This window comes from Macrobrachium rosenbergii, chromosome 8, assembly GCF_040412425.1.
Source record: "Macrobrachium rosenbergii isolate ZJJX-2024 chromosome 8, ASM4041242v1, whole genome shotgun sequence".
In the NCBI taxonomy this organism is placed as follows: Eukaryota; Metazoa; Arthropoda; class Malacostraca; order Decapoda; family Palaemonidae; genus Macrobrachium; species Macrobrachium rosenbergii.
In genome coordinates, this window is record NC_089748.1 from 20,869,497 (window position 1) to 20,883,208 (window position 13,712).

At 34.2% G+C, this 13,712-nt stretch overlaps 1 long non-coding RNA gene across 1 annotated transcript; it reads left to right on the forward strand.

Annotated features, from left to right (window-relative positions):
* The first annotated feature begins 759 nt into the window (after window positions 1-759).
* On the forward strand, window positions 760-10,629 carry LOC136841222 (uncharacterized). The gene is made up of 7 exons (XR_010853831.1): window positions 760-1,551; window positions 4,606-4,692; window positions 5,600-5,662; window positions 6,991-7,077; window positions 8,019-8,081; window positions 9,458-9,538; window positions 10,566-10,629. It is a non-coding gene; the product is annotated as an uncharacterized lncRNA (long non-coding RNA).
* The last annotated feature ends 3,083 nt before the right edge of the window (window positions 10,630-13,712 follow it).

The following is a 13,712-nucleotide window of genomic DNA, read 5'->3' on the forward strand; positions in this document are numbered from 1 at the left end:
TTCAAAGTTGGTGTCGGTTTTCACGACGTTCTACCTTAGGGATATTCAGTTTTCTTCTCAGAAAGATTACTCGCTGGGTCCTTTTGTCGCGGCCAACTCAGTTTTATAGTTAGCTTGCATCCTCACCTACCAAGTTGGACAACTAGGTGAGGATACATACTGCACATTTACACACAGTAGGTTGATAATGAGTTACCTGCTTATTCTCCGTTGACAGATTGGGCTGAATTAGATTGATCCCACCTCCATTAAAATTTTGTTAATTGGGCTATTTCAGGTGTTCGGGGAGTGTATTGCAATATGAAGTTTTCATAATAAAGCTAATATTGTAATACGTACCTGAACACCTGAATGATTCCCACCCTCCTCCCCACTTCAATTTTTGATAGTGAGTGATTCAGTTGGGGATGTCGACCGATATTTGCACCAGCGTTGTCAACAGTACCTTGGGTAACTCATTTGACAAGATTTACCAGTAGTGTTGGTAATGCTGACAGTAAATTTTTGGGGATATAGTTCGGGCTGGTCAGTGACCAGGGCTAATTCAGGTGTTCAGGTATCACAATATTGGTTTTATTATGAAAGCTTCATTTTTATATATGCTTACCAATCAGTTACATAATTGGAGCCCGTCCTCCTCCCCTCAATGGACACTTAGGCATCAAACGAATTGAAGCTCTATGCTGAGTTGTACCTATCAGTCCCGAAAGTGGGTGGGACCCTGTCACCCACACGCTGTGAAAATTTGAATTTCGTTAGACTGCCGTGTAGAAAGCTAGTAGCTATGTAATTGCTTGGAAAGCATACATAAAACTTTATTTTATCATAAAAATGTCGGTCATCCTTAAAACAGAGAACTAAGAAGCGATCCTCAACAAAGCAATGCTAGTATGGGGTCCAGTTGTAAGTGTATTGTTTTGAGATAACGGTAAAGTGATGGTTTTGAATGCTTAAAATGAAATAAGTTTCATCAGTAAAGTTTTTAGAAATCATTCTGTTACACGTGGCATTGTACACTTTATTTTTGATTCCAGCCCGAGAAGAACCCTAAAAGAGTTCAGAGGTCTGGTTAAACAAATCATTTATAACTAACTAACTTTATTTTTTGAGTAAATTTGAATTGCAAATCAATATGCTAGTTATAAGATTGTAACTGTACTTACATGAAATCAACAAACTAGGTTAAGCTCTTGGTAGTATACAGTATTAGACTCACAAAATTGATCAGTTGACAGTGTTTTAGAATGGTAAAATTGACACTAGAGCAATTATGGGAATATGCAAGATATCATAATTACTTGCACCTCACTCAAGTTTTGAATGTATATTTGTACACACAAGTGTACAAATGAGATTTGTAAAAAATCAATATATCATAGTGTTTATTTTTATCGAGGCTATTTGGGTTGTATCAGATCAAATTTATGGATGTACAGAGATGCCCTCATTTTGTATCGAAATGATTTGGTACTGAAACCACCAGACTACGACATGAGAATTGAAAAATGGAAACAGGATAGGACAGGAGTCAACCAATAGACACGGAAATCGGTAGGTTTATGAATTGAAAATATGATTTTAGTCTGATAACTTAAAGAAACACACATTATCATGTCATCTGTATTTAGTGCTGAGATTTATCAGGCATAAGTAAAACCTGCACTTTTTTAATTATAAAGGTTGTGTTGTACAAATGGTACTTATTGCTTCCTAATATATTTATTAATGTAAACATCTTATGTGAGTGAAAATTTCTTCCTATTCTAATAACTTTATTGTCAGGATTTTGATAGTTTTACAAAAGAGAAAACTTTACAAGGTGGGATATTTGAACGGACAGTGAGAACCAAAATCAGCCCATAACACAACTTATTACAATATTAATTGAAATAGCATTTTAATATGAAACCTATTAAGAATAATTCGCTCACCTTAGTTGTGCAGTTTTCAAAACCAGTTTCAGAATTGTTGTCATATTAACTGGACAGTTTAAGTCTCTCTCGGCTTGTGAAAAAGCCAAATGAAGAATTTGGAAAAAGGAAGTGTTGGCTGAATGAAATTATAGGTTGTACTGAAATATCTTATATATGGTGTGGATATATTTATATATGGAATTCATCTATATCAAAATTCACAGATTAAAACTGCCATCTCAGACATTTAGAGGTAAGATTTCAAAGTATGGCACTGTACAGCAAGGGTTGTGGTATTAATGTCTACAGGATAAACTGGCTAGTTTATCATAATCTGTCGTCGTGGGTAAATCAGCTGCAGTAAAGGTGGCTGTGGGCTGTTTATAGTATTTATGGTATCACAATTATTAGAGGCTTACTCTCTATCTCTCTCTCTCTTCAGAGAAAGTTTAAGGTTTCTTAGATAGATAGGCCAACTGATAAGTGGACAACAGAAAGATTTTAGTGTGACTCAAACTCTGGGGTGAGTTATTTCTCTTTAGAAAAGTTCCATAAATTCATTGAATGTTAGGGATGGTAAACGTGATCCATCGATGAATCCTATGCTTTAGGTTGCCTTCAATGGATCTCCCTAATCGTCATTTTATTCAGTTGCTCAGATGAATGGAGTTGTAATTGTGCCTGTCACTAGATGGTTCTATGGTGTTAAACACACACACCCCTGGCTTAAGGTGGTCATGTTTCATCTTTAGTGTGGATGGGAGGCCTTATTGTTACTTTTTGGCCAAAAGCTACCCTTGACAGAGTCCCTTATCTGCAAATGATATTCAAAACTGTGCTTATCACTTCATGGGCTAGTTTGACTCGCTTGGCTTCCTAATCAGATTGTCTGATCAGCGAGGGAGTTCCACAGTTGCTTCCATTTAACATCGTTCTTGTCAGGTTATTAGGCCAGCCAAGGATTTGCTTGCACAAATTATTAATTCCATATCATCCTTCATAGCCAGTTAGTAAGCAGCTGTGTCGTCAATGCCAGTGGTTAAGTTTAACATTTTCCTTTTCCATTTCATCGTCTCTACCTGTCCTCCCAAGTTGGCTGTTTCTATTCAATGCTCATAGTTCCTGCTGTGAATGTGTACCTGCTAAATATCTGTACATGGAAACAAATGGGAAAATCAGCCTGCAGAGAAACATAAGTTGTAGGAATATGTAGAACTGTAATAACTGTAGAGCCATCCTCCATATTCCATGCCATGTGCTCTTTTTTGAGTAGTATACTGCAATATATCACAAATTCTTAGATATGCAGAGCATAGTCTTCTGGGTACTTTCAGCTTTTTAAAGGCTTAGGCAGGGAATGCTGTAAAATCTGATACAGAATCTTAAAAAATTACCTACGGCAAGTGATATTACAGTAGAGGCAGTTTTTTTATGGAAGGTCTCCTTTCTGTGTGCTGGTTCTAAGTAAATCAAAAGGTTGATTTTCTTTGATATATGCAAACAAGGAGTGACTGAATTGAATCGGAAGTCCTGCCCAAGAACAGGTAAATTGGTAGACTATCTTGACCAGCTGAACTCTTCTGGCATATATATGGTATGAATGCTACCTTTTGCAAAACCTTGGTATTTCAGGCATATTCCTGGTCATTCAACCGTAGGCAACAAGTTTAGTTTACTCTTCCTCACCCTTTTGTAGAGCTGATGAAAAAATGACATTATGGCAACTTTCAGCTACAATATAAACCATGCTTAAGTTACTGGTTGTTCTTAAAAAGACAGGCTCAGGTTCTCATAGTATAGGTTAATTTGTCAAAATGATTTTCCTCCTAATGCCATGGTGGGTTTAATCCCTCCAGTTTTTCATGGAGAAATTTAAATTGTAGTTCACATGACATAAAATAGTTGTAAAGTTTTGACATTCCTACAAGAACTAACTTGAATATAGATTTCAAAAGTAATTGAAAGTGAATTAAATGGGAGATTAATTCTGTGGACTGTTTAAAGAGTACTGAGTAACAGTACATTAGGTGCTGAAGTGAAGAGCACCTTTGTTTGTAAACGTATGGGGATTTCCAGTAGTTATTACATTGTTATTTTATAGAGGAGATTCAGAATTCTTGTTCTAAGGTCCCGATACTGTCAATTTCCTGGAATAGTGAACTGCTGAAAACTCATTTCGTTTTTATTGGGAAATCTATGAATTGGGAGAATTTTGACCTTTAATCAGATGTTGAACATGACAATTTAAATCTCTCATTGAAGAAGCTAGAGTTGAAAAAAAAGTTTATATGACCGTTTTAAAATCATAAATTCAGACAGCTGAATAAAAACGTATCAGTGAAATTTGTAATGCCTTACTTTATAAAGAAAGGTGGCTTTAGGTACAAGTCACTACCACATAAGTTACCCTGCTGCTATTTTGCAGAACTTTAAGAAGTCTCTTCAGCTGACCCCTACACAATCAAAATATAAGTAATTTTTAAAAAAAAAAAAAAAAGTGAATTTTTAAAACTTGAGTTTGGAGGAAAATAATTGTTTCATTTAGGACTGTATTAATTTTCGTTCAACTCAACTTGATGTAATCAGATATTGCTCAGAACTTTAGATGTAAATTGCAGAGTATAGATGGGTTGTTGTAAGCAGCTCCTTAATCTGGCATCATTAGGAGATGATTTAAATGTTTTCCTTTTAGGCTATGGACTCTGCAAAAGAGTCACTATGAAGAACTGAATGGTGAAGACTAAACCCTTTTCATTACCTGGATTCACGCCTTGTAAAGGTAAGGCACTGACAAAACTAGAAATTTTCTGCTGATTAGAATTTAGAATTTGGTGGAGCATGTAATGCATTTGTTTTCAATGAATGCCAGTTAGAAATTGTAAGTTGACTGTGCTGTTCAACAGATTGTGCTTCACAAAGTAAGTTACAGGATTTAAACATTATATGTTGCAGTCTGTTATACAGAATAATGATAAATGGTTTGGTCAAAATTTCGTCCAAAGTAGTACAGTATATTTGATACTGGTGTAAAATGTACAAAGTAGAGCTTATGGAAAGTGTTGATATAGAACACATTTTGCACTAGGAAGACACTTGTAACTTTAAAATCAGGGATATCTTTTGAGGCTTTGTAGAGGTGATTGTGGTCTACAGAGTAAGAATTTTAGTTGTGCTATCTTGAAAGTAGTTAGGGTACATGTTCTTCAGTTGTCTTACTTATTTAATTAATTGTCAGGTGAGATATGAAGGAAAAGTATTATTAATTTATGTGCACTAAAATCCTGATGCTTGGCTAATTTATGGAATTTAAATGGTATGGGGGTTAGGTTAGAGGTTTGGAAAAATAGCCAAGAGGATTTCATCTTCATGAAATTTGGAGGATTTAGTTCAACAAATTTTTCTAGATTATTGTAATGGCACTTCAGCTTTGATATGGATAGATGAAGAATTTCATCATCTTAAGGGTACTGTATATGACTTACTCAGAATAATTCATGATGAAATGGCTGAGATTGATGTTAATATATTTTTGTTGAAAAATACCAGTGATGGTATACGTTGGTTAAAAATAAAAGGTTTTTCATTTAGGTAATGTAGCATTTAAATTTTCCAAATACTTCGAAAATATGACGTAAAAAACTTTTGATCTTGTGTAATCAACATTGAAGGACACGATCGTATTTCAGACTGGGAACTGAACTGGAGATGAAGCGTCTTCCGGGCACCCCCTTGCTTGTCTGAAAGTGAAGGTAAGACACCTTAGAAATTCAACAATTATTATGATGTACATAAATTTGGATTTTTCGATAAATAATAGCAATGATTCCAAGTAGAACATTAATAGCATAATTTTCTACTTCATGAATTTTAAACCATTGATGTATGTAGAACTGATTTTGAGGTTTATGACAAACGCAGTAGATTCCTGAGAGCGTTCAAGTGTAAGGCTTTGAACTTCCATTGTTAAGATGTAATGAAACAGCTTGTTATAGGTGCTCCAATTTCAGCAATTTCAGATCACACAGTCATTAGGTTATGATCAGTGGCATACTTGTGTATAAAAATAGTACTTTAAGAGATGTGTCCCTAACACCTACATTGGTAGATTTTTTGTGGGCTGTGTACTTCAGAGAGGAACTACCTCAACCTTAAACTTGTATCATTACATTTATAATTTTATACAAGTAACTTAACAAGAAATTACATAGCTATTAGTTCATATAGCATAAAATAGTTTTAAAGTTTTGACATTCCTACAAGAACTAACTTGAATGTAGATTTCAGAAGTAATTGAGAGTTAATTAAATGTACACATGATAATAGAATGGGAATTTAATTCTGTGGACTGTTTAAAGAGTACTGAGTAACAGTACGTTAGGTCCTGAAGTGAAGAGCACTTTTGTTTGTAAACGTATGGGGATTTCCAGTTGTTACTACATTCCGTTATTTTATAGAGGAGATTCAGAATTATTGTCCTAGGGTCCCTGAGTTCTTGTACATTATCATAATTTCCGATACTGTCAATTTCCTGGAATAATGAACTGCTGAAAGCTCATTTCGTTTTTATTGGGAAACTATGAATTGGGAGAATTTTGACCTTTAATCAGAAGTTGAACATGACATTTAAATCTCCCATTGAAGAAGCTAGAATTTAAAAAAAAGTTTATATAACTGTTTTAAAATCATAAATTCAGACAACTGAATAAAAAAGTATCAGTGAAATTTGTAATGGCTTTATAAAGAAAGGTGGCTTTGGCTTTAGGTACAAGTCACTACCACATAAGTTATCCTGCTGATATTTTGCAGAACTTTAAGAAGTTTCTTCAGCTGACCCCTACACAATCAAAATATAAGTGATTTTAGTACAAAAAATAATAAGTGATTTTTTAAAATTGAGTTTAGAGGACAATAATTGTTTCATTTAGGACTGTATTACTTTTCTTTCAACTCAACTTGATGTACAGTAATCAGATATTGCTCAGAACTTCAGATGTAAATTGCATAGTACAGATGGGTTGTCGTAAGCAGCTCCTTATTCTGGCATCATTAGGAGCTGATTTAAATGTTTTCCTTTTAGGCTCTGGACTCTGCAAAAGAGTCACTATGAAGAACTAAATGGTGAAGACTAAACCCTTTTCATTACCTGGATTCACGGCTTGTAAAGGTAAGGCAGTGACAGAACTAGAAATTTTCTGCTGATTAGAATTTAGAATTTGGTGGAGCATGTAATGCATTGTTTTCAATGAATACCAGTTAGAAATTGTAAGTTGACTGTGCTCAACAACAGATTGTGCTTCACAAAGTATACAGAGTAACGATAAATGGTTTGGTCAAATTTCGTCCAAAGTAGTATAACATATTTGATACTGGTGTAAAATGTACAAAGTAGAGCTTATGGAAGGTGTTGATATACAAAACATTTTGCACTAGGAAGACACTTGTAACTTTAAAATCAAGGATATCTTTTGAGGCTTTGTAGAGGTGATTGTAGTCTACAGAGTAGGAATTTTAGTTGTGTTATCTTGAAAGTAGTCAGGGTACATGTTCTTCAGTTGTCTTAGTTATTTAATTTATTGTCAGGTGAGATACAAAGGTAAATAAATGTAAGTATTAATTTATGTGCTCTAAAATCCTGATATATGGCTAATTTATAGAATTTAAATGGTGTGGGGGTTAGGTTAGAGGTTTGGAAAAATAGCCGAGAGGATTTCATCTTTATGAAATTTGGAGGATTTAGTTCAACACATTTCTTCAAGATTATTGTAGTGGCAGGGATATCACTTCAGCTTTGATATGGGTAGATGAAGAATTTCATTATCTTAAGGGTATTGTATATGACTTACTTAGAATAATTCATGATCAAATGACTGAGATTGATGTTAATATATTTTTGCTGAAAAATACCAGTGATGTTATACGTGGGTTAAAAATAAAACGTTTTTCTTTTAGTTAATGTAGCATCTAAATTTTCCAAATACTTGGAAAATATCTTGTAAAAAAAACTTTTGATGCAGCATCTAAATTTTCCAAATACTTGGAAAATATCTTGTAAAAAAAACTTTTGATATTGTGTAATCAACATTAAAGGACACGATCGTATTTCAGACTGGGAACTGAACTGGAGATGAAACGTCTTCCAGGCACCCCATTGTTTCTCTGAAAATGAAGGTAAGATGCCTTAGAAATTCAACAGTTATTATGATGTACATAAATTTGGATTTTTTAATAAATGATAGTAATGATGTACATAAATTTGGATTTTTTAATAGATGATAGTAATGATTCCAAGGAGAATATTAACAGCATAATTTTCTACTTCATGGATTGTAAACCATTAATGTCTGTAGAACTGTTTTTGAGGTTTATGACAAACTCAGTAGATGCCTGAGAGGTTTCAAGTGTAAGGCTTTGAATTTCCATTGTTAAGATGTAATGAAACAGCTTGTTATAGGTGCTCCAATTTCAGCAATTTGAGATCACAGACTCATTAGGTTATGATCAGTGGCATACTTGTGTATAAAAATAGTACTTTAAGTGACTCGTCCCTAACACCTACATTGGTAAACTTTTTGTGGGCTGTGTACTTCAGAGAGGAACTACCTAAACCTTAAACTTGTATCATTAGATTTATAATTTTATACAAGTAACTTACCAAGTAATTATATAGCTATTAGTTAATGTGACATAAAATAGTTTTGACATTCCTTCAAGAACTAACTTGAATGTAGGTTTCAAAAGTAACTGAGAGTCAATTAAATGTACACATGATAATAGAATGGGAATTTAATTTGTGGACTGTTTAAAGAGTACTGATTAACAGAACGTTGGGTGCTGAAGTAAAGAGCACTATGTTTGTAAACGTATGGGGATTTCCAGTTGTTACTACATTCTGTTATTTTATAGAGGAGATTCAGAATTCTTGTCCTAGGGTCCCTGAGTTCTTGTACATTATCATCATTTCTGATACTGTCAACTTCCTGGAATAATGAACTGCTGAAAACTCATTTCGTTTTTATTGGGAAAATTGTGAACTGTGAGAATTTTGACTTTTAATCAGATGTTGAACGTGACATTTAAATCTCCAATTCACTGAAGCAACTAGAGTTGAAAAAAAAGTTTATATGACTGTTTTAAAATCATAAAACTGTTTTAAAATCATAAATTCAGACAGCTGAATAAAAAAGTATTAGTGAAATTTGTAATGCCTTCCTTTATAAAGAAAGATGGCTTTAGGTACAAGTCACTACCACATAAGTTACCCTGCTACTATTTTGCAGAACTTTAAGAAGTCTCTTCAGCTGACCCCTACACAATCAATATTTAAGCAATTTTTATACAAAAAATGATAAGTGATCTTTTAAAATTGAGTTTAGAGGAAAATAATTGTTTCATTTAGGACTGTATTACTTTTCTTTCAACTTGACTTGATGTAATCAGATATTGCTCAGAACTTTAGATGTAAATTGCAGAGTACAGATGGGTTGTCGTAAGCAGCTCCTTAATCTGGCATCATTAGGAGATGATTTAAATGTTTTCCTTTTTAGGCTTTGGGCTCTGCAAAAGTCACTATGAAGAACTGAATGGTGAAGACTAAACCCTTTTCATTATCTGGATTCACGGCAAAGGTAAGGCACTGACAAAACTAGAAATTTTCTGCTGATTTGGTATACCTATAGCTGTGTGACTAGTTACCTATAGCTGTGTGACTAGTTACCTATAGCTGTGTGACTAGTTAAAGACTGCCTTTGATTGAATCAGAAATTAGAATTTGGTGGAGCATGTAATGCATTTGTTTTCAATGAATGCCAGTTAGAAATTGTAAGTTGACTGTGCCGATCAACAGATTGTACTTCACAAAGTCAGTTACAGAATTTAAACATTATATGTTGCAGTCTGTTATACAGAATAATGATAAATGGTTTGGTCAAAATTTCATCCAAAGTAGTACAGTATGCAGTATTTGACACTGATGTATAATGTACAAAGTAGAGCTTATTTAAACTGTTGATATACAACACATTTTGCACTAGGAAGACACTTGTAACTTTAAAATCACGGATGTCTTATGAGGCTTTGTAGAGATGATTGTAGTCTACAGAGTAAGAATTTTAGTTGTGTTATCTTGAAAGTAGTCAGGGTACATGTTCTTCAGTTGTCTTACTTATTTAATTAATTGTCAGGTGAGATACAAAGGTAAATAAATGTAAGTATTATTAATTTATGTGCACTAAAATCCTGATGCTTGGCTAATTTATGGAATTTAAATGGGGTGGGGGTTAGGTTAGAGGTTTGGAAAAATGGCGGAGAGGATTTCATCTTTATGAAATTTGGAGGGCTTAGTTCAACACATTTCTTCAAGATTTTTGTAGTAGCAGAGATATCACTTCAGCTTTGATATGGGTAGATGAAGAATTTCATCATCTTAAGGGTACTGTATATGACTTACTTAGAATAATTCATGATCAAATGACTTGAGATTGATGTTAATATATTTTTTGTTGAGAAATACCAGCGATGGTATACGTGGGTTAAAAATAAAAGGTTTCTCGTTTAGTTAATGTAGCATCTAAATTTTCCAAATGCTTGGAAAATATGATGTGAAAAACTTTTGATTTTGTGTAATCAACATTGAAGGACACGATCGTATTTCAGACTGGGAACTGAACTGGAGATGAAACGTCTTCTGGACACCCCTTTGCTTGTCTGAAAATGAAGGTAAGACGCCTTAGAAATTCAACAATTATTCAACAATTATTATGATTACATAAATTTGGATTTTTGGATAAATAATAGTAATAATTCCAAGGAGTTTATTAACAGCATAATTTTCTACTTCATGGATTGTAAACCATTAATGTCTGTAGAATTGATTTTGAGGTGTATGACAAACTCGGTAGATTCCTGAGAGCTTTCAAGTGTAAGGCTTTGAATTTCCATTGTTAAGATGTAATGAAACAGCTTGTTATAGGTGCTCCAATTTCAGCAATTTGAGATCACAGACTCATTAGGTTATGATCAGTGGCATACTTGTGTATAAAAACAGTACTTTAAGTGACGCGTCCCTAACACCTACATTGGTAGACTTTTTGTGGGCTGTGTACTTCAGAGAGGAACTACCTCAACCTTAAACTTATCATTAGATTTATAATTTTATACAAGTAACTTACCAAGTAATTACATACCTATTATTTCACTTTACACGGCAGCTTGTGTTCAAAATTTCGCGGGTAACACTTCGTACGTCTGTGTAGGTGACCAGTTCCACCCACTACCGGGAATATTAGGAATGACTTTAGCAGATAACCTCAATTTGTTCTCGTTATGTTCGGGTGAACACTGAGTATGGCGGCAGCTGTATTCTTTATTTTCCGGTTATATATCTGGATTTCAGTGGTGTACACATCCACTGAAATGCGTATTAGTAACTTTCATGAAATCTCAGGATGAGTTTTTTTGCTTGTTTTTGCTATTAAGTTGATTCATTATCAGAATTTTTGTCTAAAAGTCTTTTGTTGGTATCTAGGCTTATGAGCCACCGATAATTCTGCCCTTAAGTAGTCCTCGTATGTGTTATGCCATTCCTTTAGGCTATATCCTTTGCATTACTTGCAAGCCTTCGGTACAATTTTGCCTTAAAATTAATTTTCAAATGGTGTTTTCCCGGCTTAGACACTCACAAGCCGCCGATATAATTGTGTAAAAGTCATTCTTCAATGTTTCGGCATTCTTTTAGGATAATCCAGGCAAAACTTTTTTTTGTCTTGGCTACTTGTGTGCCGCTTGCCCTCAAATGCAATTCTTGCATCTTACTCAGATTACTTGCAAATCTTCAGTTTTGTTGTAATATTAATTTTCAAATGGTGTTTTCCAGGCATAGGCACTCGCTAGCCGCCAATTATTTGCCTTAACGTAATTCTTAAATGTTTTGTCATTCTTTTAGGCTAATCCAGGAAAACGTTTTTTTTTCTTTTGCCTAGGCTACTTGCAATCAGCTGATGTAGTTTTACCCTAAAAGTAATTCTTGTATCTTTTTGTCCAAATTTTTACATCAGTGGGGTTTACAGGGTATAGACTGTTCACAAGGCGTTGTTATATAATTGTCTTAAAAGTAATTCTTGGATGTTTCGTCATTCCTTTAGGCCAAAGATATGCATTTTATGTTTGTTTACTGAACCTAGTAGACTTGCTAGCCGTCGGTAAATAATATTACCATAATCCTCACATTTTCCCTTGCAGAGAATTGAAAGTCTAAGGGCAGAAAATAGTGAGGAGAGAAGGGTGCTTATTTCACAGCTCATACATTTTATAGCAAGCTTCCTCCTGAGCTGAGGCAGTTTGAGGATTTGAAGTCTTTCAGAAAGAAACTTTAAACTTTTTGTTCATCAATGCTGTGATATGGAATATCACACAGTGAATGTGGAACATGCAGTGTGATGATGCATGCTCCGGGCAATACATCTGATGAATAAACTTTTATTTTGACAAGGGAGGCCCTGCAAACACTTAGGAAGTGGTGCGAGACCTAGATAAGTGGCAACAAGTGACAAGTTATAACAACACTTGTCGTTGGCTGAGAATTGGTCCCAGTATTTGCCTCGTCAAAATATTGTGTAGAGTGTTCGCTTCCTCAGTACATTTACGAAATTGTACATTTTTTCTGAGGAGTTTCTCATTTCTCCTGTGCAAGAATAACACTCTTCTAGGTTGATGCGCAGATCGTGCACGTTCCACATTTCCAGCAACCAGCAGCAGCCACTGGCGCCCATTTCAGCATGACGCCAGGTCATGATATGACTGCTAGATGCCAACGATATTTTACTATTTAAGGATTGCCCAGTCAGTGTTAATTTTTCGTTCTTCCCCAGACTGTGGCACCTCTAGCGGTAGACAGGAATAATCACTCACTCTCACTGCCTATGCTCCACCGATATTATGGTTAGTGTAGATTTAGTTTTATTGTAATTTGTACGAATTTTGCAGACTTTTGTAGGCTAATTATTTGGATACACATGGAAAGTATATGCACAATATTCCAAAATCAATACACATAAACCAAAGTTTATGCACAATATTCCAAAATCATACATATATCTTTAAACTAAAGGATGAAATTAGCTGTCTGAACAATACAACTTCCCTTTATTCAAGTTCTTCACTAAGAATGTTGGATTTCTAATACAATGCTACCTGTTTTTAACTATTATATATCACTGACACTACAGTACCAGTATAGATATGAAAACAAATAAATAAATAAAAACAGACATTAGGTTGAAACATTTTATTGGATATCTAAAATACAGAATACTGAACTACAGGTATTTTACTGGATGCATGAAATGAGCATTCTATTCTTGCAGACTAGTTCGTACGTAAAACATACAGTTTTACAGCTGGAAAATATTAATTTAATGCCCTCTAAACAGTACAGTATTATTCCCCCATTAAAAAAAAAAGTTACTCCACAGCCAGGCATGAAGGCACTGATGAATATAATGACGTTGATAAAGAACACTGGTGCTGTTAATGATCATGATGATAACACTGATAATAAATTGGCGATATTGTTTTGAATAGGTTAGGTTAGCTTTTTGCTGTCTGTAGGAAACTGCAACCACTACTGTTCCGGTTATTTATAATAAAAAAAATAATCACTAGAAGAAGAGGAAATAACAATAGGAGACTATTCCTTTCTAATAACTTTTATCATAGTTTAGCAAAGAATCATGTGTACATGATTGAACTATAGATGTTTCAGAATCAAAGATTTCCTACTTTGTTTTTGCATTTGAGAAGCTT